Consider the following 26,709-nt stretch of genomic DNA (forward strand, 5'->3'; position numbering starts at 1 on the left):
ATCCCAGTTAATCTGGTATCCCGAGTTCCTTCAAATAGCTTGAAAATCTGCAATGGCCGGGTTGTGAACCGTGGTCTTGTCGCATACAGGAGGACATCATCAGCATATAGCGATTTTCTCTCTTCCCATTGTTCACCCCCGTAGATACCCAAGATCACCGGTCCCCCCTCACCCATGCCGCAAGTGGCTCAAGCGCTAGTGCGAATAAAATCGAAGAAAGAAGGCACCCCGGTCTCGTGCCCTTATGAAGCACAAAGGAGCGGGACACTGATCCGTTTACTTGAACCCTAGCCAAAGGATATGTATATAGCAGCTTAATCCAGGACTGGAATTGAGGGCCGAACCCAAACCGCTTCGGGACCTCGAACAGGTAGTGCCACTCGATACCGTTCAAACGCCATGTGGGCGTCAAGGGACAATAGCACCACCTCCACCCCTGGGTTGGTCTGTGCGAGATGCATCACCCTGTTTAGCCGTCGAAGATTAAGCCTAGTGCTTCAGCCGGATATAAAGCCCGATTGGTCTGGGTGTATCAGCGTTGCGATTGGTGCTAGGAGACGATTCACCAAGACTTTGGCCAGTATTTTAACCCCCATGTTCAACAGGGATATCGGTCGGTACGAACTACACTGATCAGCTGGCTTGCCTGCCTTGGGTATTACAACAATGGTTGCCGTTGGCTGATCAGCTGGCAAACACCCCTGTTCTCTCGCTTCATTAAACATACCCAGGAGATATGGGGCCACTATACTCGCTGTGCATTTAAAGAGCTCCACAGGCAAACCATTTGGTCCCAGTGCCTTCCCTGCCTGCAGATCCTGTATGGTGCCTACTATTTCCTCCATCGTTATGTCCTTTTCAATGGTCTTTCTGTCTTCCTCAGACAGCACCGGCAGTCTCATTTCCTCTACCAGTTCGCAATAGTCTGTGTCTGTTGTATGGTTTTATATTTGAAGTTCTGTTTCACGTTTGGCATTACACTGATGTATTTAGTTTTCGCTGTTGTGTTTGTAGTTATAGTTTTGTATCTAGTTCCACTTGTTTTTTTTTCTTTCATGTAAAAAAAAAATTGATGACGGTGAGCGTGGACTGGCGTTTGGCATGGCGGTGTGCATGGACTGGTGCTTGGCCCACGATGTGCGTGGACTGGCGTTTAGCTGGCCGTGTGCCTAGACTGGCACTTGGCTGGCAGCGTGCGTGCGTGCGTGCATGCATGGAAAGGCACTTGGCTGGCAGTGTGTGTGGACTGGCTATTGGCTAGCAGTGTGGGTGGACTGGTGCTTGACTGGCAGTGTGCGTGAGCTAGCACTTGGCTGGCTGTCTGCGTGGGCTGGCATTTGGCTAGCGGTGTGTGTGGACTGGCATTTGACTGATGGTGTGCGTGGGCTGGCACTTGACTTGTGGTGTGCGAGGGCAGGCGCTTGGCTGGCAGTGTGCGTGGACTGGTGTTTGACTGAGGGTGTGTGAGTAGTGACTTGCTGCTGGTTATTACACATACTGCTAGCCAAACGCCACTGCACACACTACGTCAACTGCTAGCCGGTGTGATTGCTGTGTCAGTCATGTGGGTGTATGAAAGTGATGGACCCTTGAATGGCGCAGTCTGTTGATGTGAATTTTGTAATGTGCTAGGCCCGCGGCTGGCGGTGTGAATGGTCTTGTGAATGTCACGTATGAAAGGTATGTAAATGGCCTGTAAAGAGGTTGGTGAGCCATTGGTTCAGGTTTTTAACATTTTAATTATTAACAGGGCATTTCCTTTTTGTGAAATCTCTTGTTAATACATTTTTACACTCTGAACCTTTACTCACCCTCGTTGCATATCCAACCAGTATGTGTGTGTACTTAAGGAATAGTTAGTTTTGAAGTAATATTTGTCATTACAGTCTTTCTCAGCCAGGGTGTACATTGTCTCTACATTGTGAGTTTATGCGAGTGTTGTAATGTGCTGGACCCGCAGCTGGTGGTGTGAACGTGTGTGTCAAGTATGAAAGGTGTGATTAACAGTGCATTTCAATTCTGTGACATCTCTTGTTAATAAAATCTTCATTTTGAAACTTTCACTCACCCTCGTGCCAAATCCAACCAGTATGTGTGTGTAACCGATGGAGAGGCAGTCATATTTGTCTTGTCTGTCTTTCTGTAGTAAGGTGTATTTTGTCTCTAGGGAAATTCTACCAACTTTAGATATTTTTGTGAACTAAAAAAATGGGGAGTACTGGGTGGTGTGCCTCTCATGGATCCCAACAACTTTTTTTACTCGCAAGGCCATGCAAACCTCAAAATGTGACTATAGTGTCACGTTTTTCTTGCCTCACGGTGTCAATCATCTGGAATAGAAAAACCACAATTTTCCTACCACGCAACGTTCTCCCGGGTCTCCTGATAAAAATGGTACCTCACTTGTGTGGGTGGGCCAAGGGCCCGCAGCAGGAAAAGGCCCACAATGTTTAGTGGACACATCAAAATTACCTATCATGAAATGACCTGGTTTTGAAAGGGGGGTCACCTGGGTGTTTGGCATGGGCACGGCGGCTATCTATGGAAACCAACCAAACCCCCACATTTCTGAAAACTAGACAGCTGAGGAGTCCAGGGAGCCCTATCCAGAATCCCCTGCAACCTCAAATTTTGCTGAAAGAATCTTTTTTCTCAAATCTCTGTGTAGTAAAGTTGTTAATCACCGGACTAACTGAAGTTTCCTACCACCCAGCGTTAACCCAATACAAATGGTACCTCACTCGTGTGGGTGGACCAAGTGATTGCAGCAGGGAAGGGCCCAAAACGTATTGTGGAGACCTCAAAATTAGGTATCACAAGACGACCTGTTTTTTTAGTCCCGGGCTTGGCGGCCATCTAGGGAAACCTACCAAACCCGGACTTTTCTGAAAACTAGACATGCTGGGGAGTCCAGGGAGGTATGGCTTGCATGGATCCCCAACGTTTTCCTACCCAGAATCCCTTGCAAACCTCAAATTTAGCAGAAACAATCACGTGAGGTACCATTTTTATTGGGAGACTTGGGGGAATGTGGGCTTGGTGGAAGTTTGTGGATCCATGCAGATTCTAGAACTTTCAATCATAGAAATGTGAGGAAAATGTGTTTTTTTGGAAAAAGATTGAGGTTTGCAAGAGTCTCTGGGTAACATAACCTGGTGGGAGCCAAACAAATTACCCTATCTTGGATTCCCCTGGGCGTCTAGTTTTAAAAAATGTATAGTTTTCCCTGGGTGCCGGCAGAGCTAGGGTTCCAAATCGAGAGGTAGGCACATTGCAAAAAAATGTGATGTGTCCATGTTGCGTAGTAGGCAATTTCCGGTCCAATGGCCACTAGGCCTAACCACACAAGTGAGGTACCATTTTTATCAGGAGACTTTGGGGAATGCAGCGTGGCAAGTTTGTGGATCCACGCAGATTCCAGAACTTTCCGTCACAGAAACGTGAGGAAAATGGTTTTTTTTTACAAGGTTTGAGGTTTGCAAGGGATTCTGGGTAACAGAAATTGGTGAGAGCCACACAAGTCACCTCATCCTAGATTCCCCTGGGTGGGTGTCTAGTTTTAAAAAATGTATAAGTTTGCTAGGTTTCCCTAGGTGCCGGCTGAGCTAGTGTTCAAAATCCACTCCACTCACCAACCCTGATGCGTGCCCAGCTCTCGCACGACTGCTCTTGGAGGAAGGGCATAGTGCAAAGAAAGTGTGGCCTTTGAGCTAGTAGGCTACAGATAACCCAAAGAGAATCACAGTGCAGTACTGCAAAATTAGCAGGGCTGTTGTGGGCTGGCACGAATGTAGCACACTGTAGCGTAGGAGCATAAGGGAAGAGAAGAATCGGAGTACCTGCACTCAGTCTCTCACACTCCCAGTACCAGTAATATACTGAACATTTTAGCCTTTTAAAAAAAGGGGTTTGAATTCTCCAACTGGGTGCTGTACATCTTACTGTGTAGATCGATTAACATACCTCAGTAAAATAGAACTGAATTTTACTTGCTTGACAATTGTATATTATATTTTTATTAAATATTGTAACGTTTTCTCACAAAGCACAAGAATAGTCAATACGGTAAGATTGAAGTAATAGAATGTTAAATGATAGCTTCATGTTCTTAAGTTGTCCCAATACACCTACAGCTAAATACACCCTTAATATTTTTTACAATCAAGAGAGTACTAAGATGTTCAGGACACATTTTTATAAGTTCACAAAAATGTAAGAGTTGAATAAACAAACTTTATTTATTAACCATATTACATAAAGAAAAATATCACTCAATACAACTTAAAGCTGTTATAAATCTAATTTGGCATTTCATAACTATACACAGGGTCAAGAACAAATCGGTTCAAGAAAACATCCAAAAAAGGTTTTCCTATGACTGCCTGATAAGTGGTTTAGCTTTGTTGAGACCCAAATGATGGGACCTAAACCCTTCTTTCCTTTGTCTTCAAAACCTGCTTGACTTGATAGACAACTGGAAATGGATGTACTTAGTTTACATCAGAAATGTGAGATATAACATGTAGACAAGGGGTTAAAGAAATCAATTATTCTATACAAGTACTTGAATAATGACAGTATGGACATGTTAAAGAAAAAAACACAAACGTTTTCCTCTGTCTAAAACATTGCGAGAAAGTGAGTGTGGTAGAGTCATGAATGGTTTGGTCTTAACCTCCTTTCCATTCTCCACTGGAATGTTATCGAGATGCAAGTCTATAGATGCTTCAGCAAGAGCAATGTGGTACAAGAATACTTATTAAAAGTGCTTAGTAGTCGATAGTTCTTCACAACCATCTTTCTGTACAAGCCAACAATTGAACTGAAAGTAAAAGACCCTCCTGTAAAATTAAGTGGTTTGGGGGATGGTATAAAACAGGGTTTAAAATTAAATCAAGAGTACAAAATGTTCTTTTTTCTAATAAATGCAAACCGTATGTGTCACCTGATTATTCAGAAAATCTGTAAAGTATTCCAGTACGATACTTTGAAAACATTTTAGAAAAAACTGTTTTTAAATAACTCAAAGATTATCATTTCCTTTCCACATCTGCTAGATAACAGTGCTGAGTTTTTTTGTTTATGCATTACTTCATTAACTGTCCTGTAAGAAAGAATCTGTTATAAAAACGGTAGGTATGATCCATACGTAAAACTTATAAAAAAGCTAAGAATGTTAAGAAGTGGTAATAAAAAAATAACACGTAGGGTGAAATGCAACAGTATCGGTCACAGATACTGTGCTGAGGTCCTGTGTTATCTTAACCTTCAGAAAATTCAGGTCATCTTGAAAATTCTGTTAAACTCAACACCGCATTTGTGGCAGTATGGACTTGGAAATTGTCACAACTCTTCAGACGTGATCAGTTGTTTCTGCAAAACAAAAGTGATGACGTGATCAGTTGTTTCTGTAAAACAAAAGTGATGAAACAATTGAGCTAATCGAAAATAGTTTATCGAAATGCCCAGGCAGGATTATATAACTGGCACTGTGACCTAAGGACTCATAGCCTTTGTATGTTGACATGCCAAGCTGACAATGGTGAAGAAAGTCAGATTGCCTACCTGCAACAACACCATGGATGTCATCATATGAGTCTTTTTCATATTCCTCAACTGTACCTGCCCCCAATTTTTTTGATCATCTTTATTTATTGTTTTGGAAGACAAAACATAATAACCACAGTCAATGTCCACAACATTTTTATCAATCTTCGATGCTGTTATTTTTACATTATTTCAATATTCTAGCTTGCATGAGATTTGCTTACACACACATTTCACATCTATATTTTTTTTAGCAGTCAAATTGATAGGAATCCCCTCAAGGTAACCCCTTCGAACACTACCTTCCTCTGTCCCTGTTGGTATTTACAGGTTTTCTTGGTCACTGGAAGCTGCACCCAGTAAGGAGAGGGGGACAACCAATTTCCCTTACTACCCCACCAGACTATCCACCATCTCGGCCAGTTATGCTATCTAATTCAGAGCTTTTTCGGCCATTCCTGTGATTTTCATGTGGAGCTCCTTTGTCAATGTCCACATCAACAAGTCTGCCTCCAAAAACAATGAGTGTTGCTCATTAGGCCTCTTGAACTAATCCTGGGTAACTTCCAGCTTCAGAAAGCAGACATCTCCTGAACATTATGGTATTGATTCAATTATCAGCACCTTCTGCTTTGCTGCCAAGCCTGGTGTGGTTTGCCACTTTGCTGTGGAGATTATCTCAGGAACAAAGGAGCTTTACCCTTAAACTCCTGAGCCAGGATTCTGCAAAGGTCATTATAACAATATCACTCTGCTGTCGAAGATGGTCCTTTGAACACTCCTGAAGATTAGTGCTCTATATTAGATATCATGAATGGCATGTCATGGATAGCCAGAAACCATTCAAAAACTCTTCCTTTCAGGGATGCAGCTACTGCCTCACAGAAAACATTACTAAGCCAGGTAGCAAACTATTCCTGCTTTTGACATTTGTGTTAGAATTACATCCATGCCCTCAATATAATAAAAACATGTTTATAAAGGAAAAAATAAACATCTTGGAAAAATATTTGATTGTTCATTGCTGGTTGCATGCCAGAAATTAAAGAAGCTGCCAGTTTGAAGTTTGAGATCACGAAAAATGGATTATGGAAACAGGAAAGTACTTCTCTTGTCTGACGATAGACAACAACAACAAAAGGATGGCAAAGTGAGGTGGTGTTCTGCACAGATGCAAAAAGGCATTTCACATTACTTATGACCAACATGAAAACTCTTTTAAAAAGTATCTCTACATAGTGCAAACTTCAGTCTAAAGAGCAGCTGAGTGGTGCACAGAGCACATTTTTAATCCAGCAAGAGATTGTCAAAAATCAGGTACTGTGAACAGTATTTATGGCATGTGTAGTCCATTTAATCAAACCCGGATACGAAGGGAGGGGTGGGGGGGGGGGGGGGGGGGGCGGGGGGAGGAGGAATAGTGAATTAGGTGAATCTAAGAAACCCCAAACTTTTGTGTTTTTTGTGATGCTTCATATTTATATTAGCATAAGCCACACAATTGATGGATGGAATGCAGGAAAAATAAAAACATTCACCCCCAGTCACGGGATCTGGGTTAAATCCATCATTCTTTTGCTCACCATGCCACCCCAGTTTAGGCTTGTGTCTCTTGCTCACTTTGCCACTGGATTCAAACTAGCCTGGCTGATGAGGGGGAATACCCCGAAACCAGTCCCAGGATGCTTGTTTCCGGTCCAGGGAGGACCTGGTTTGGCAGTTCGAGCTGTTCCCATAAGGCATAGGGTCAAGACTGATTTGCATTTAGCTGGATCCAAACTGGGGTGGCATAGTGAGCAGATAAACAATGGATTTAACCCACATCTTTTGACTGGGGGTGAATGAATGATTTATTCAGCATTCCGTCCATAATTGGTTTGCGTATCACTTTTCGGCCTAAGTGGGATAGGTATGCCCAGACATGGGTCCCTTGCTCATTTTCCCACTGGATTCAAGATAGCCTGACTGATGAGGGGTAATTCCCCAAAACCGGTCCCAGGATGCTTGTTTCTGGTCCAGGGAGGACCTGGCTTGGCAGTTCGGGCTGGACTGTTCCCATGAGGCACAAGGTCAAGACTGATTTGCATATAGCTGGGTCCAAACTGGGGTGGCATAGTGAGCAGAAAAATGATGGACTTACCACAGATCTTTTGACTGGGGGTGAATGTATGATTTATTCAGTATTCCGTCTATCATTTGTGTATCACATATTTATATTAAGCATGCGTATAACATGAGAAATAGGGAGATTATTTTTTTTTTAGTGCAGAAACTGTGATTAGAACCAAGTTACCCAGTATCACAAATTAACATTTTTGGGATCAGACTTGTCTCCTATGTTACTTTTGTACAAATATACCTCTCACCTAACATGCAGAACCGTCTAAAGGTCTACAAAGTTTACACGCACCCACCTGCCAGTGTTCTGGTAGCTACCTGTACAGGTGTTTACGCTTGGAGTTGATTCGCTTAACTATATTTAGGAAGGACTGCTTATAACATTGTTTCACTTTTATCTTGTAAAGGACTGGGTGAGGGGGAGGAAAGTGACCTAACAGTGATAGGAACTGACTGGCCTTGGATTGCATGCAAGAGATTTTGGAATCCTCTGAATTTTATTCCTAGAATTCAAATTGCTATATCACATAACCCAAGGAAGGTAAAAATGTGGAAACATTTCGAATATTTTTTGGAGGGGGTCGGAACTATGTAGAACTTCCTGATAGTCCCACGCTGATTATGCTGTATCTGCACATTGTCAGTATACACTTTAACGTGGTTAGTTTCCACATCTTTTACTGAGGTTAAATGTGTTAATGTAATCCATAGTGTACCACACCTGAATGGGAGGGTAACAACCTAGGTGAGCAACAGGACATGCTCCTCTTTTATCCACAGAGGGAGCCTCCAACAGATTAGCCCCCATTTGTGAATCATATAATGAAGGGGGGCCTAGCACGCCATCAGTCACCCAACACAATATATATTTGATTTATGGGATGACATATTGTCCTTAAACAAACTTCTGTGCCACCAATTATTAAGACAGTAACTGATATACTACAGCTTGTCAAATTCATTGCTGCCTAGTCTTGCTATGCTTTTATGATGTTTGAAGTTTAGTATGTCTAATGGCAAAATGTAAATATAGTTAGGTTGTAAACAGGAAAAATAGGGATATGCAACCTCGTATTGACGTGCCTTGTTACTAGCTTCATAGCACACAGCGAGGAATAGTATGAACGCAACTAGCGGAACGCAAATGTATGCTGTAATGTACAATGGACTAAGTCTTCTCTGCTCAGGGTTCCAGGGATGGCTAACGCGACACTTATTTTCATTTTAAACTTTTGGCATAGGCGTACCCGCCGACGCTACTTCATGGACCACAATTCTTTGGGGTAACACGCTGGTAGGACTAGCAGAGTGCGACCAATCGGATTTTTGTTTACATTCAGGCTCCCTTGAGCTGGTGGGGCTGACGAGCCCATGGCTACGCACCTGCGCGCCTTGAGTGGTACTTTACCTGAGAATATTTTTTGGCAGCCTACGCAGCAACCCTACACACATACCTACTCCCTGCTGACGAGAGGCAAATACCTCGAAACACGTGTCCAGGGATGGCTAACGCGACACTTATTTTCATTTTAAACTTTTGGCATAGGCGTACCCGCCGACGCTACTTCATGGACCACAATTCTTTGGGGTAACACGCTGGTAGGACTAGCAGAGTGCGGCCAATCGGATTTTTGTTTACATTCAGGCTCCCTTGAGCCGGTGGGGCTGACGAGCCCATGGCTACGCACCTGCTCGCCTTGAGTGGTACTTTACCTGAGAATATTTTTTGGCAGCCTACGCAGCAACCCTACACACATACCTACTCCCTGCTGACGAGAGGCAAATACCTCGAAACACGTGTCCAGGGATGGCTAACGCGACACTTATTTTCATTTTAAACTTTTGGCATAGGCGTACCCGCCGACGCTACTTCATGGACCACAATTCTTTGGGGTAACACGCTGGTAGGACTAGCAGAGTGCGGCCAATCGGATTTTTGTTTACATTCAGGCTCCCTTGAGCCGGTGGGGCTGACGAGCCCATGGCTACGCACCTGCGCGCCTTGAGTGGTACTTTCCCTGAGAATATTTTTTGGCAGCCTACGCAGCAACCCTACACACATACCTACTCCCTGCTGACGAGAGGCAAATACCTTGAAACACGTGTCCAGGGATGGCTAACGCAACACTTATTTTCATTTTAAACTTTTGGCATAGGCGTACCCGCCGACGCTACTTCATGGACCACAATTCTTTGGGGTAACACGCTGGTAGGACTAGCAGAGTGCGGCCAATCGGATTTAAGTCTTCTCTGCTCAAGCTGTAACATAAAGCTATGGTAATGCTGCAATAAAAATTATAAAAAAAAAAAAAACAATGTGTTAATGTTGCTTTTATTGATACCTAGGAAGTATGTTCAGACTTCTTACTACAGTAAATGTCATTCTGTTCATTCATTCTTCCCTCAATTGGCAATGCATATTCAAATTTCTCTCGTATTTAGAAAGCCTATATGACAAGTATAAACAGTGCAGTTTCCTTGAGAACGGAAAATGTGATAGAATCAAACAGCCTTAAATGTGTACCACTATACCTCGGCACGCTCCAAAAATGATATCACTATTATTAATAGTGTGGCGCATTTACATTCCATAAACAAAGTGATTGCTCACAGGAAACCAGTCCAGTCTAATGAATTTCTGCAAAATTACATTTAATATCAAGTGACAATGCTTCCTTAAGATTGTAGAAATCCAATAATCAAAAATGCAATCCAAAACACAGATATGTATTCTTTTACAAGAGTCTTGATATCGCTGGTGGGGTGATGAAGTCCTCTTGTGTCCTGAGGACCTCAAGACTGAAGTGGACTTCATCCCCCAAGCAGCAGCACGCCAGGAGGCGCGTTTGCAGACTGGTGTAAAACGAGGGTGTGGCCTTGTACCACCTCAGCAATCCAGCTGTGTGGGGCTTACTGGAGGTACCTGGTGGCCAAGTTGGCCACCAGGGACCCTCACTAGCAACGAGGAATTAATCCCCCAACTTTGAACATGCCAAGAGGCACATTTGCATAGTGGTGGAGAAAGGTGGCGTGGCCTGTAAAAAACCTTAGAAATTCACTGAAAAAAAACATAGGTTTCAGGGACGTTATAGTTAGAAATCAGCATTTAAAAAAGCTTGGAAATTCACTGAAAAAAAACACAGTTTTCAGGGACGTTATATTTAGTTGGACATGTCACTTGTACAAAACCAGAGAATTTCGGCCGTTATAGTTAGTTGAGCTAACTATCCCTTGCGCCCCCGTAATGCACTGCTGAGGACTGTGGTTTTTTCAGTGAATTTCTAAGGTTTCTGAAATGCTAATTTCTAACTATAACGTCCCTGAAACCCATGTTTTTTTCAGTGAATACATATAAATAAATATACATACATACATATACATACACACACACACACACACGCACACACACACACACACATATATATATATATATATATATATATACACACATATATATATATATTACCTACTGGCAGTCGCCAGTAGGTAATTACAGTTAGGACCTAGTTTACAGTGGAAAGGCGTTTTTTGATTTGCCAAATCTTTCGTGAAGTTTGGCAATTCTTTGCGAAATTTTCAGTACTAACTTGGCATTCCGGTCAGCTCCTGTCTTGAAAGTTTCGGGGTGATTGATCAAGTGGGGGCGAGAAAAAAGGGGGGGTCCCAAAACGTGTTTTCTCCATGTTAATTCCCATAGGAAACTTTTGTCGCGGCTACAACCCGGAATTACACCAAATTTGGCAGAGAGGTAGCTCTTTGCCCAGAGTGCACGCTTTGCTTTAAATACTGTAAATCCATTCAGTATTTCCTGAGAAATTAAAAAATTCAAGTAATTATATATCTGGTGACCGAGTTGGATCCGCACACCCTCCCGATCACGAACTTGTCTCTGATTGGCAGCCAACACTTCAAACCAAGAAGTGTTGGCAGCCATCTTGTGACTCAGTTGAACAGAGCTGCAAGAAAAAAGGGAAGAAAATGATTTTTTTAAAAAGAAAAGGGGGCAAGGTAGGGGCTCCTAGGCCTGGTCAGGGGGTCCCACAGGAACGCCCAGGGCCCAAAGAAGCATTTCTTAAAATATTTTAGGTGGTATTTGCGTAGGGTGAGCGAATCCTGCCGGAAAGAAAAGTGTGGTCTCCCGGTGGGCCAGGTCCCGGGGGCAATGTATTATAGTTATGCGGAGACCAGCTGGGGCCCCCAAAGCCCCGGGGACTGCCACCTCCCCGGGGTTTTGTTATTAATGTGCAGTGGGCACGCGGTCCCCCCGCAGTCCCAGGGACCGCCACCTTCCTGGGGCTTTTAATATACAATAAGCATGGGTGGGGCTCCTGCCCCCCCCACACTGCCTCGGGGAGCGCCACCTCCCCGGAGCATCCGATAATAATGAGCGGGGGGCCTCGCAGGACCCCAAAGCAGGACGGCCACCTCCCTGGGGCTTAAATATAATTTAACAAAGTGTGTGGGGGGGCTCCTGCCCCTCCCCACACGGCCCTGGGGACCACCACCTCCCCGGGGCAAACTTTAATTACAGGTGGAGCTCTGTTGCGGCCCCCGGCCCGAGGGGCCACCACCTCCTCGGGGCTTTAATTATGATGGGAGGGGGGGCTGTGCAGCCCCCCTCCTGGAGCCCTCTATGAGCCTGGGGACCACCAACCCCCACCAATGTCCCGGGGTGCCCACCCCTGGGACATTGCACTTTGATATGACAGGGTGGGAGCCGTGCTCCCACCCTGTCATAGCAAACACTGCTTTGTTTCGTGAAAGTGAGCAGGAAACCTGCTCTCGCTTCCACGAAGCAAGGCAGAATTGCTTTTGGGCAAAGTGATCTGCATGTTAGCAGCTCCCTTTGCCCAAAAGCAATGCCGGCTCCCGCAGGATGCGGGGAGATGGCAGGGACCGCGGGGGCATTGGGGCTCCCCCCGTGGTCCCCAACGTGGAGGCCAGACCCCAGGGGATCGGGTCCCCGGGGCCAAAAGTTGCCCTGGGAAGGGGAGGCCCACACGCCCCACCCTTCCTGTTTTTAAAAAAAAAAAAAGTCACAGGCCTTGGGGGATGGGGTCCCTAGGCCCATAAAATATTGAGAGAAGTGAGGCCACACAGACTCCCTTCTAACAAAACAAAAAAAGTCAGGATCTCGCAGGAAGCCTTGCCCCCTCCCTGAAAACTCGCCTCCTGGCACGTTCTGGGTTGAGGGAATCAATTCCACTAGATCCTTAAGGGTCCTTAGGGGCCAACTAGCCCACCAGGGACCTCCAGTAAGCCCCACACAGTGGGATTGCTGAAAGGTGTTCCAAGGCCATGCCCTTTTTTACACCACTCTCGAAACATGCCTCTTGGCGCACTGCTGGTGGTGCGAGGAGGTTCTCTTGTCTCCTGAGGACCTCAGGACTAAACTGGACTTCATCCCCGAGCATCAATGCGCCAGGAGGCACGTTTGCAGAGTGGTGTAAAAAGGGGGCTTGGCCTTGGACCACTCTCAGCAATCCAGCCATGTGAGACTTACTAGAGATAACAGGAGGGCTAGTTGGCCCCCAGGGACCCTCAGGAGGCAAGGAGACTTCATCCACCAACCAAGAGCATTCCAGGAGGCGCGTTTGCAGAGTGGTGCAGGAAGGGGCCGGGGCCTGGGTGCATCTTTCAGCAATCCCACTATCTGGGGCTTACTGGAGGTGTCAGGTAGGCTAATTGGCCCCTAAGGACTCCCAGCATCGAAGGGGACTTTAATCCCCATCCCAGACCCCCAGTAAGCCCCACACACTGGGATTGCTGAGAGGTTTTCCAAGGCCACGCCCCTTTTAACACCACCCAAGGACATCTTTGTGGGCCAACTACCCCTCCTATTACCTCGAGTAAGTCCCACATGGCAGCATTGGTAAGTTTTCATAGCAGGCCAAGCCCCCTTTGCCAACCATTCTGCAAACGTGCCTCTTGGCGCTCTGCTGGTGGGGCGATGAGATCCTCTGGTCTCCTGAGGACCTCAGGACTAAACTGGACTTCATCCCCTGAGCAGCAATGCACCAGGGAGCACGTTTGCAGAATGGTGGGCAAAGGGGGCTTGGCCTGCTATGAAAACTTACCAATGCTGCCATGTGGGACTTACTCGAGGTAATAGGAGGGGTAGTTGGCCCACAAAGATGTCCTTGGGGGCCAACAACCCCTTCTGTTACCTCCATTAAGTCCCACACAGTGGTATTGCTAAGAAGTCTTCAGAGGCCACGCCCCCCTTTCTCCACCACTCTGCAAACGTACCTCTTGGCACACTATGGGCTGGGGGTTAAAGTTCACTTAACTTCTGAGGGACTTTGAGGGCCAAGAAGCACTTCTGGTACCTCCTGTAAGGCCTATGCAGCGGAATTACTGAGCAGTGGCAGGAGGCCCAGCCCCCTTTCTGCACCACTCTGCTAATGCGACTACTACGTTATAGTTAGAAATTGGAATTTAAAAAACCTTAGAAATTCACTTAAAAAAACATAGGTTTCAGGGACGTTATAGTTCGGAATTAGCATTTAAAAAACCTTTACAATTCAGTGAAAAAAACACAGGTTTCAGGGACGTTATAGTTAGTTGGACATTTCACTCATACAAAACCAGAAATTCAGCAATTATAGTTAGTTGAGCTAACTATAACTTGCGCCCCCGCAATGCAGTGCTGATGACGTCACATATTACATCACTCAAGACATGGTCAGTGACATCACTCAAGACATCTCAAATGACATCATTGAGGACATCATCCAGAGACTGTTTCTGAAAAGTTTAAGTATGTTTTATATATATACACACCAAGGTGTATTGAAGAATGAGTGGGTATATGAGTGTCTGAATGGATGATTTAGTAGGTGCGTGACTGACTGTATACGTGAGTGATTAAACATGTTTTAGTGAATGCATGGGTCAGTGACTAATCTGTGGGAATTTCTGTATCAGTCTGTCAGTTGGTGTGTAAGTGGATGGATAGGTTGGTGAGTAGCTACATGAGTGTCTATATGGGTTAATGATTGGTTGCTGAGTACCTGTATGGGTGCCTGAGTGTCTGGGTGGGGGTGTGTGACTTCCTGCATGGATGTGTGAGTGGGTGATTCACTGGGTGTATGGGTTCATGAGTGCATCTGTGAGGGGCTGTATGGGTGGGTATATGGCTGAGTTAGTGAGTGAATGGATATCTCAATGGTACATGTATGAGTAACTAAATATGTGAAAGTAAGTATATGTGAGTGCTGGAGTATATAAGTGACTAACAGAGTGAGTGGCTGTATGGATGAGTGTGTGCTTGTGTCAGTGATTGTATAAGAGAGTAAGTATGTGTTAGTAACTGTATGAATAAGTGAATTGGTGTGTGTGTATAACTGTATAATGAATAAATGGCAGTGTGATTGATTATTTGGGTGACTGACTAGATGTGTGAGTAACTATGGGTGAGTGGTGTTGTGTGAGCATCTGTATAGGTGTATGAGTGCATATATCAGTGGCTGTATTGATGAGTGACTGTATGGGTGAGTGGATGTGTGTGTAGACCTATGAATCAGTGACTGGGTATGTACTAACTGGTATTGGTGTGTCTATGGTTTCCAGAATGGTAGTCTGTATTTTTTAGTAGGTGTATGAAAAGGTTATATTAGGGTGTGAGGAGGTGCATCAGATATTAAGTGGATGATGTTATCAGTGATATCATTTGAGATGTCATTAGTGAGGTCACTGACCATGTCATGACTGATGTAATATGTGACGTCAACTGTAAGAAAAAGACCAAATGCCAAAAGTTGCATTGTTCAGATAGGTATCAAAACTATGACAAAAAACTGTACTAAGCAAATAAATGTTTTTTTTTTTTAATGTTCACAACCACCACGTGGCCATGAGCGCCGTTTGTACATGGTTCATCTCCACAATCACATCAAAAATCTTGATTACTCTTTTAGCACTATTTGCTAACCGATTTTGAACATAAAATCTTCTAAAGAGACAATATGGTTTGTACGACCTGCAGGGAAAGAAAACAGGATCCTAATAACAGTCAAGAGTCTTAGAGTTTGACAATCAGGACTGGTATTTTGACAGTCTGGGCAAAATTTAAACCTTAAAAGCAACGAGCAAGCTCGGTCCAAAACATTGTCAAAACAGAACTTCCTGTGGGGCTCTGTCAAACGAGAGAAATATATGTGATCGTGTTGAATACCAACATGGAAGTGTAAAAATAACTAGACTACAACAAAAGTAAACAAGCATTGCAACGCAATAGGTCTTGAGTTTGTAAAAGCTAAAGCTATTGGCGTTATAAATAATGATGTTTTCTATTTATATTTTTTGGTTTACAGTGGAGTGAGTATTTGTGCATCAAGTAGTTTTCAGGCAACAATAAAAATATCAAGATAACTCAGGGCTCGAAAAATCACAGAAAATGCACTAGACCTGCAGGTCTAGTAACCTACAAAATCTCCTGGACCAAACTGAAATGCACTTGACCTTCAATCTGAAAGCTGAGCAAATGTGACATGTTAACAAGATTTAAAAGCATTTTTATTGCTCATTTACTTTGTGAGCAATAAAGATGCCTTTAAATCTTGCTATCTTGTCACATTTCCCCTGTTTTCAGAGGCAGAGGTCAAGTGTCAGCTTGTATTCCTACTCGCCAGTAAGGGCGAGTAGGACCTAAAAATAGCTCGTCCTGAATTAATCTGACTCGCAAATGCAAGCGGTTGAGTGAAGTTTTCGAGCCCTGTAACTAGTGATTCATTTTCCTACTGGTGAGAGCTCAGAATTTTGTCTGGTTGCTGTTTTGGCTCATTGTAAAGCCACACAGAGGGTTAATGTGCCTGCTGCAAAGAACATATACCATGCAGATCAAAGAACGGAGTGTGAGTGAACTAGGAGTAGCACTATAAAACAAGCATTGAAAATGCAACAGGTCTCGCCTTTGATTAAGTTAAAGCCATTTGCTTTGCCAATGGTATTGTATAGCAACGCAAATGGCTTTAATTTAATCAAAGGCGAGACCTATTGCGTTTTTAATGCTCGTTTGCTAATCCAACCTGCCGATCCAAACAGCTTGTGACCATCGTTCAGTGTACCAGTGATTACACGTCACAAACGTTGCATTAGCTAACAAGCGCGGTCCCGAAAGTGAAAGGAGGACCGCACTGCAAGCATTGGGATCTCTTGTCTTTATGGGGCCATGTGTTTAAACACATGGCCCCATAAAGATAAGAAACCTTTCACGCCAAAAAAAAAGCAGGCAAGCCCGTCCAATTGGGCAGTCTGAAAAAGCCAAAGGGAGGCAACATGGAAAGCTCTTTTCCAATGGCTGGCCACCGTTTAGCATAAACGGTGACGCCGGCCAATGGAAAAGAGGGGCGGGGCTTAAAGCCCTTTACTAAAGCTACTCAAAATCATTATATCTCGCCGAGCGAGCTGCGCATGTGCGCAGCAACGCTAGCCGAGACCTAAAAATGAATCTACGTCAGGGAAGGGCAATGGAGAGATAAAGTGCACTGTTGGAAAGTGGTAGTGAGGGAATTTATGGAGAAGGAGGATATGGGTGAGGAGAGTGCCAAAAAAGACTGCTGTAATGGCTGCCACCAGCCCTCGAGCCCGCCCTGGCTGAGAGTATTAGCACCCCTCCCCTTCACGAAGTACAGGTCTTGTTGCGCCCCTGGACCCCATTCATCGATCCACGGCTTGGTCTGGTGCAGTAATGTGCAACATCAGAAAAAAATGACAAAATCAGAAAGATATGTGATGGGGAGAATGTAAGTTGCATGAGTGAAAAGAAGAAAAGAGATGTCAGAGGAAGAAAGTGGGGCTATAGTAGAAGTGGTAGGAGGTGGACACAGACTGTGTGGTGAGAGGGGAAAGTGTTCAGGTGATTGTTGAATGGGACTACAGTAAAACTGCAAGGTGAGAGGGGCAAAGTGCCAGATCAGGACATGTGACAGAATGGAAAGCAGCAGGAGACAACTTGAAAAGAAGGTGGAGAGGGGAGAGAATGGAAAGGGTTATGAGACAGCAAAAACTGAAGGAGCATAGGTGGCAGAGAGAATGTTGAAGTGCAGGATGGGAGGCAAGAAGAAGGGAGAAGAGTGCACAGGTTATCGGGAAACAGACACTGAGGAGTCATTGAGTGACAAGTCCAGACTGAAGTCTGAGATGACTAAGCTGGAGGGAGAGGTGGGACGGAGGCATGGAGAAGCATGGGTTGTGTAGCTGTATCATGAGTTACTGAAAGGTATTAAGAGATTTTTTTCTTTTGGGGTATTCAATTAGATACTACGAGGGGGGTTCGGGGGGATTCATTGTGTTGGGATGCCTGTGCATTATTGGTGTATGACCTGAATGAAGTGAGTAATGTGCTCAGTAAATTTGGGTGACAACTGTACCAAACAGGCAACTGGTCGTGCTTGTGTGAGGAGTGATGTACCCTCACTACTGTCTTGTCTCTTATGTGATGGTGGCCCTATTGCATGTGATGACAGAGTTCACAGTACCAATAGGGACAGTACAACAGTTCACATTGGTAAGTACTGGTTATACAGTGACATGAGAGTAAAACATCACCGGTGCCATCAGCATTAGTGCCTACGTTGTTGGCCAGTGTGCATTTGCCAGCTGGTGTTTAATCTGCAATAGTAGAACACTCATTCACTGATTGGAGACATGCATTATAAGTGTGATATAGGAATGTGGGGATCATGTGTGGGTGTCTACACTGATCCTTACAAGGCAATCTAAGCATACAATACCAAAAAGTGGTGTAATGTGCCTGCCCACTGGGACTCTAGTGACAGTACATCTTTATGTTATAGATGTTCAGGGACACCCAAAACCTCCAAAGGTGTATTGGCTTGTGGATAAACAATCTATGACTGGCGTCATCACCTGTACCAAGCAGGATTGGGGATGTTCATATGGCTATATGGAGTGTTGTCCTGTGTGAATTCAGAGTATCTATCTTCCGTTTGTTTGGACCTCAGTGTTTTCTGGGATCGTTATCTGTTAAATGTGATACAAAGCTAAACTACATGTGTCCAGCTTTCTTTTGACTTTTTAGGTAGTGGACATATGATGTAATTTGGAGTGCAATGAACATTTGCATGTGACATGTCTGCCTCAACAGTAATTGATGGTACATTGGTGTTTAACTGGACTTTCATGACATCATGATGCGTTATGAGTAAGATTTGTTTGATTTTGGGTCTTGGGTGAGCATTGTCTAAATCTCACACTTTTATCCATCTTTTTGGTTACATTTCTTATAATTGTAAACCATAAGTGCCAAAGTATGCAAGGTGATCAGCTATTCTAGTATGGACATAAGGATGGAGTGTAGACAATTTCATCAATGCATTTGGGCCTGTCTGGGGTATGACATGAGTGGACCCAACTGTTTTCAGGTTATGTAGCATGCATGCATGTGGTCATGCTAAATTTGAACCATGAAGGTGGTGTGATGTGTGGACTTCTTCAATGTTTTTTGTGAATTTCTGATGCTCAGGTGTGGAAACGCAGTTGCTATAAACCCATCTTCCATGTCATTTCAGATACATCCAGGGAAAGCAGAGGAGAAGGGGCCTACGTCATTAGGGACACAGCTGGTCACAGCGGTTCCGTACATGAGATGTCAGACACAGAGGGACTCAGTGAACAGGAGGCTGCAAGGAGTGCCCCGGAGGACATCAGCTCCAGCTCATCATCATCTGAGTCCTCCTCTAGCGGACACTTCTGAGTGGTGGCGGACCCAACAGATCAGTTCCACCTTCATCCTTGTCCGCCATCCTCCCTGTTGTCCCACATAATTTGGCCGTTCCCGCTACCTTAAGAGGGGGGCAGTCTCTTTCATTCCAGGCACCTCAGCCCCTGCCCCGGTTAGCCCTTCTGCCCTGTGTGAGGAGGCTATTGACCTCCAGAGTAGCACCTCTGTGGGCCAGACTGGAGTCCTGAATGCCATCCGGGGGCATAGCAACCAGCTGACCCAGATGGTTGCCTACCTGGAAGGCATTCACACGGCCATGCTTGGCCTAAATATATCTTTTCAGGCTCTGGCCTCCTCCCTCACAGCAGCCATCCACCCATACCAACTTTCTACCCATCCCCTCCTGCCCTTCCCCATCCACATTCCCTCTTACCATTCCTATCCCATGCACACACACACCTAAGCATGCGCACACCTCATCAGACACAAGCACCACTCACAAACACAAGACATCCAAGTAACTCAGACATACATGAACATAGCAGAAACTCATCTCCCTCAACACCCCACCCCACCACCACCCCCCACATACCCCCAGGCACCACAGCAACATATGCAAAGCCCTTCATAGACAAACCCATACCCACAGAGACCACACTCACATCCACAGACCCCTACACAACACCCAGCATTCACGCAGACATCACATCAATATCCACAGAACCCTCCATATCACCCATATTCCCAGACACCGCAAGCATAGCCACAAACTCCTCCACAACACTCAGCACACCCACATCACTCCCGCCAAAAAAACGCAAACGCTCAGTCACCCAAACAGCAGACACCAATACCCCACACAGTGCAGACAGCAGATCCATCTCACACTTCCACTCCCTTTCTCCCAAACCTAACTCCATTCTGAACACCCTATCCATTTTCCCTGTAAACCTGTCATGATTGTCCTTATCCCTGTGTAACCTGGCCACCGCTCCCAAAGTCCCGAAAACCCCTCCCATACCCAGGCCCATCCCTTCCACTTCACCCCTGAAAAAACAGCCTTCCCACCCCCTAAACCAAGTGCTAAAAAGAAAAAATGAAGTTAAAAAAACCTCCAAAAGCTAAACCCAGCCCATAAGACCCAAACACCAAAAGCCCCCTTCCAAGAAAAAACTCACTGCCCCCTAAACCTTTGCCCCCCCCCCTTTCCCAAGTACCATCTTCTAGGTGCCTGCTATGCCCATTGAACGCCCCTTTGTGAGGAGGTTCCCTGGCAGTGTCAGTATGGGCAAGTTTAGTGACACAGCATGTGCTGTGACACATGGACAATGAATGGTCTGGCGTTTGTTTTATTTTTGTATGGCTTTAAATCCATTCATTAAAAATTTCACAGTTTTGAAGACATTAGCCCCACCATTAATTTCCTATTTATTTGATGTTATTGTATATTTTGTGCTGTGTGAGTACAGTTTTGTTTGCTTGATCACTGATTGCTGATCCAGTTGAAGTGGTTAATATGATGTGGCCTTGGAACCAGTGCTGGAGTTGGACTGGACAAGGGGAAACATTGGGTGGTGTATTTGTGGGTTGACATCCAAATAAGGCAGATATTGCATTGGGTGACATGCTATGTGGTAAGTATTTCTGTTTGGCCTGGCCACTGTCAAAGTCATTTAGGTTGCACTCCTCCCTATGATGTAGGTTGGATATGTGTTTGATGTGTTCAAATTAGATATTTGTGCATCCACACATGGAGGGTGTCAACTTGTCATACCTTTGTGGAGGTCTGCATGGACATGTGTTCATTTTGCAGTATGTACCATGCAGCTACTTCATCTAGATGTGTGCCACTTACTATTAGTGCTTTGTTTGCTTTCATAAGTTGCACTTACCCATTCCATACACATGAACGGCACTTGGCTATGCTATTGTTAGTCCCTCATACACTTCATTTCCCAAGTCCAGTACATGGAGTTTGTCAGACATGTTCAAAATATACTATGCCCCAGGGCCCTAACCTTTCATGGTTTCCCCTGGTAGAGGCATAGCTATCCTGCAGAGTTTTTCCATTGTGTCCTTAGAACGGTTCTTGCACCGATTCTATGTAATCTCATTGACTGACATTGCCCTATCATGTAGCTGATGTGGGAGAGTCCAACACAGAGTTGTAGCAGTGAAGGTGTGTTTCACAGTAATGACACAACCATACAGATGTTTCTCTGACATCAAAGCAGGACCTGGTATGTGTGCAATGTGAGTGTGTCACATTCACTATAGCATCTTGGTTGGAGTTGCAACGGCAGGGGCTCATGGTGGGGGAGGTAGCTTTTCAATGTCACTTTCCCAACACTCTAGAAATGGTAAGCTGCATGACTAGTGAAGAACAGTAGTAACATGGCAGACAAGTGGAAAACGGCAAAAGATGTGCGACAGGCATTAATAGGTGTGATTTTTTTGAAGAGGTGCTGTTGTGGAACACAAAATAATGCACACATCACTATCACTGTACATAATTTGCAAATACATGTCCATTTGTGTACAGTATGCCTGTGCCGTACAGTGTTTTGGCCTAGGACGACATCCTACAGATGTATTTTTGATTATTGTTTTGAAACAATCCCAGACAGGGTCCCTGTATACGTGTAAATGACTTAGGGACACTGTGAGAATGTGCACTCTTTCTGCATGGTTACCCCCACTTTTTACTGAACTGCTGATGTACTTTGACTGAGTGTGCCATGGGCTCCTGCCAATCAGGTACCCAGGGCCTATGCTCTTTCCCAAAAAACTGCATTGAAGACCAAACCCAATTGGCACTCTCTGGCCACATAATCAGCCCCTGGTAAATGGTATCATGGGTACCCAAGGCACTGTGACCAGGGAAGGCCACTAAGGGCTGCAGCACTTATTGTGCCACCCTTAGAGGCCCTGTACCTTTACACTCATACACCGCCCTTGCAGGCTGCGTGTTTTGGTGCAGAACAAAGTGAAGTGTCGACATGCCACTCATCCCTGAGTGCCATGCCTACAACCTACTGCCCTGGCATGGATCAGCCACCCCTTTAGCTGGGTGCACTATACCAGTGGTGAGGGTTCAGGTGCATGAGCCCTATAACCCTACAGTGTCAAAGCCAATTCTTAGACATTGTAAGTGCAGTAATGCCATTAAGAGTATATAGTGCGGGGAGTTTGTCATTACGAACTCGACAGTACCATAATGGCTTACTGAGAAGTGTGGTATCAAACTTCTCAGCACATTAAACCCACACTGATGCCAGTGTGGGATTTAATGAAAAATGCACACAGAGTGCATCTTAGAGATGCCCCCTGAAAAATGACCTAACACTACTGTCCAGGCTGAGTGGCTGCTCCCCAGCTGCCACAACCAGACATGTTTGTTTATGGACCCCTGGGTTGAGAGCCTGCCACTCTTGGGGACCTGAAACAATGCACATCCTGGGACAAGGTGCCAAGCCTCCTCCCCAGGATGGGCAGGTTTCACGAAGGGCAAGCATCAAAGGCTTGCCACCTTTGTGAGCTTCCCCAGGCCTTTTGCTGCTCCCGGCAACTGGTCCCCCACCGGTTCTGACCCCCACTTTGGGCAGGAGAACTGGCGGGAAAACCAAGTGAGGAAGGGAGGTGTGCCCACCTTGCCAACCCCACCCCTCAGGTGGGGGAGACTAGGTGAAGCACAACTCTCAGTCCCGGCCATCTTGCAGATGGGGGGACCCAGCCAACCAGAGTGAGGCATATGCCCCCCTCCGACTGGAGGGTGGCATAATAGGGGGTGTACCCACCCCAAGGAAGGGACCCATTGGTCCCAACTTTTACTTATCTGTAACGCCCCTAAATTTAGTATTAAGGGTCACCCTGGAAACTTGCCTCCTCAGACAAGCCCACGACAAAGAAGAAAAGAAGAAGGACCGAACAGCTGTGCTGAAGCTAAGAAGAGGAGGACGACTACTGACTTTTCCCCAGTCCTACCGGCCTGTCCAGACCTCGAACCTGCAGAAATGAAAATCCGGTGTGTCCTGCAGCCAGAAACCTCAAGAACCCAAAGTACCTGCCTTGCCTTCCAAAGAAAAGACTGTCTACCGTGAACACCAGATTTGTTCAACAGACTCCAGCTCCGGCGAAATCCGCAAGTCTGCACAACTCCACCCGACGCCCCCGGCCTGAGTGGCCCAACACCACGAGGTCTCCCTGGTGACCCTGACCCGAGATCCGGTGATCCCTGACCTGCCTCAAGCCTCCAGTCGATGCCTGCAGCCTCAATCCAGAAGGTCCCCAGGTCCCCGCAACCACGACCAGGAGCTGGTAAGAAGATCCGACCCTAAAAGACACCCCTGTACCTGATGCCCCACGGTCTTGAGCGGCCCAACCGACGGTGTCTAGCCAACCCCCAGCATCGCAACTTACCTCTCCAAGTGGTGGTCGCACCCAGAAGACCTTCGTCCCTGAGCCTGTGTGTTTGCAAACCGGAGAATCCCCATTAAAAGTAACAGGGCACCCGACGACAAAACAGCACCCTGCAACCGGCCGCCCTAGTGCCGCTGAGGGTGTACCTTTGGTGCTAACTTGAACTCCCATTTGCCCTGAGCTTAAGTCCAGGAGCTTTGCTCCCACAATCTTGTGGCCTGCTCGTGAGCAGCCACCAACCGGAGGCCCCGTATGCCCCATTCGATAACATTGGGCCTCAGCACTCTGCACCCGGCCGCCCTAGTGCCATTGAGGATGTAACAAGTGCGCATCCTTGACCCTGGGGGACCCCTGAGTCTAACACCAGAAACCCAACTCCCACAGCAAAGTACTTAGCTGTTAACCGATAACTCAATATCCTCCCATAGGATAACATTTAAATGTGGAGTTAGAAAATCTATAAAGTCTCTAAAACTGCAACCAAGTAACCAAAACGCTTTTACTTACCTGTTTACAGGAAATGTCCCAGCGCAGTATACAGGTGTACAGCACTGTGTAAGTAATTTACTTGACATCCTATTGAAAAGTCAATACAACGTATATGTACATTATTCCAAAGTATTGCATTGCCAGTAATTCTACTGCAATCAAACTAAAGTATATATACAACTGCAATTCAAACTGTATAATTACTGCAAAATATAAATCACTTACTTGTGCCAGACTTAATTGGTTCGAAATAAAATAACTAAAAGAATATTTTTATACAAAACCAATTGGTCTGAAGTTTAGTCTTTAAGTTTTTGCAATCATTTGCTGATTGAGTGTCTACAACATATGCTTAACACTACACTCTGATAAAGCCTTACTGCTTGCCCACACTACCACAAATAGAGAATAAGGAGCTATCTACTTTTACCTCTGCCTACCTTTAGGGTTCCACTGGACTCTGTGCACACTATAGTTCACTTTGGTATAATATATACAGAGCCAGCTTCCTACAGATCCCAACTCCCTTGCTCTTTGCCTGAGCTCTCGATGGAGGAATTTAATAAAATCGCAATGAAAGTTAAATCAGGTTCTCCCATGGATCCTTTACGTCCTTTTCAATTTAGAGAATCTGCGACTTTCTGCTTCCCCCCATTACGAGATTTGGTTAATCTATCTTTGAGGTCTGGCTCTGTTCCTGACAGTTGGAAACAAGCATTGGTGATTCCCATAATAAAAAAACCTGCACTAGACCCTCAGAAATTTGAGAACTATCGCCCCATCTCCCTTCTTCCTTGGGTGGCAAAATTAGCCGAGGTTCATGTGAACACTAATCTCTGTAACTTTATTCACTCTGCTAACATTTTAGATCCTACTCAGAATGGCTTTCGACCTGGCCATAGTACCGAGACTGCGCTCCTTTCTATGGTTGAGCACCAACGAACATTGGCGGACTCAGTCCAAACGGTAGCCCTTGTGCTCTTAGACCTCAGTGCCGCGTTCGACACCGTCTCCCACGCAATCCTACTACAAACCCTATTCTATCACTCAGGGTGTTCCGCAGGGGTCGGCCCTGAGCCCCACACTTTTTAATATCTATGTCCAGCCGCTGGCTGCGGTCATCAAGCGTTGTAACCTGACCATGGTGTCTTATGCTGACGACACTCAGCTAGCGGTTGCCATTAAGTGGGGCTTCTGATATAGAGGCCACAAAGTTTCGTGAGGGAATTAGATCAGTGGCCTGTTGGTTGACTGAAAATTGTTTACAACTGAACGCTAAAAAAACAGAGGTGCTTATTATTGGTAAGCAGAGCCATCTTTGGGGCGATCGCTGGTGGCCTTCTGAGCTTGGCCCTACACCTCTTCCGGTCACTGAGGTAAAGAACCTAGGCATTTGGTTGGATTCCAAACTCAGCTTTGTTCCCCACACCAAGAAAATCGCTGCCACCTGCTTTGGTACTCTTCGTAGGCTTAGACCTACTTTCAAATTTTTTGATGCCCCTACCAGACAGCTTATTGTACAGGCTACTATTCTGTCTCGGTTGGATTACGCGAATTCTCTTCTACTTGGTGTTAATCAGGCTGAAATCTGTAGACTCCAGCATGTCCAAAATGCGGCCGCCAGGGCTCTGGTCGGCCTGCCGAGCTTTTGCTCGGCCAAAAAAACTATCTATGGACTTCATTGGCTTCCTGTATCCCAAAGGATCAAGTTTAAATCTCTTTGCCTCTCGTTCAAAATTTTGAAATTTTCTTCCCCTCAGATTTTGGAACATCTTATTGTGCCGTATGTACCTTCGCGTACTTTAAGATCTTCTGGGCTCCACTTGGTCTCCGTCCCACGTTTTAATAAGGTTAGGGCAGGCGGCCGCTCTTTCAGTGTGCTTGCCGCCAAGCTTTGGAATTCACTTCCAGAACATATCCGGGCCTTAGATGACATTCTGATTTTTAGGAAGGCCATCAAGACCTTCCTGTTTTCTGTGAATGCTTAGCTTTGTCTTTGCCTGCCTATTGGGTTGCCTGTACGCCGATTTCTTGCTTTAAGTGCCGGGACGCCCCTTTGCTGGGGCAGCTGTGCACTATACAAATCCGGCTAACATAACAGCTGCCGCTGTCGGAGTTGGCTGGTGGTGTCAGCTATTTGGCCATGGTCTTCGCAAAGCCAATCTGCACAACTCTTAATACGGCGATCGGACTGCCTAGCTCGCAGCAGTCGGACTGCCACTGCAGGTATGGCAGTCCGTGGAATGCCAAACTCGTAATAAGGCCTTAAGTCTTCATTGGAAAAAAACAGAGCCCCATTATAACTTCACAACTACATGACTTACCTAAAATGTCTGTCAAACAAAGACTCACGATTATCAGACTGTCTACAATCCAGGCATATATTTAAAGTCTGGAATCTACTCCGCACTACCTTCGATCTATGCCCTTCTCCAGGGCTTTTAGATTCT

General features: G+C 45.4%; 1 protein-coding gene across 14 annotated transcripts in view; it reads right to left on the bottom strand.

Annotated features, from left to right (window-relative positions):
- Window positions 1-4,213: 4,213 nt before the first annotated feature.
- The window catches only part of EPB41L2 (erythrocyte membrane protein band 4.1 like 2), a 680,749-nt gene continuing 658,253 nt past the window's right edge, over window positions 4,214-26,709 (bottom strand). For all 14 annotated transcript variants that reach the window (XM_085611888.1, XM_085611891.1, XM_085611887.1 and 11 more), the window contains one exon: window positions 4,214-5,373. The gene's annotated coding sequence lies outside the window, so the exon portion shown is untranslated. The remainder of the gene's footprint in view (window positions 5,374-26,709) is intronic.

This window comes from Triturus cristatus, chromosome 6 (assembly GCF_964204655.1).
Source record: "Triturus cristatus chromosome 6, aTriCri1.1, whole genome shotgun sequence".
In the NCBI taxonomy this organism is placed as follows: Eukaryota; Metazoa; Chordata; class Amphibia; order Caudata; family Salamandridae; genus Triturus; species Triturus cristatus.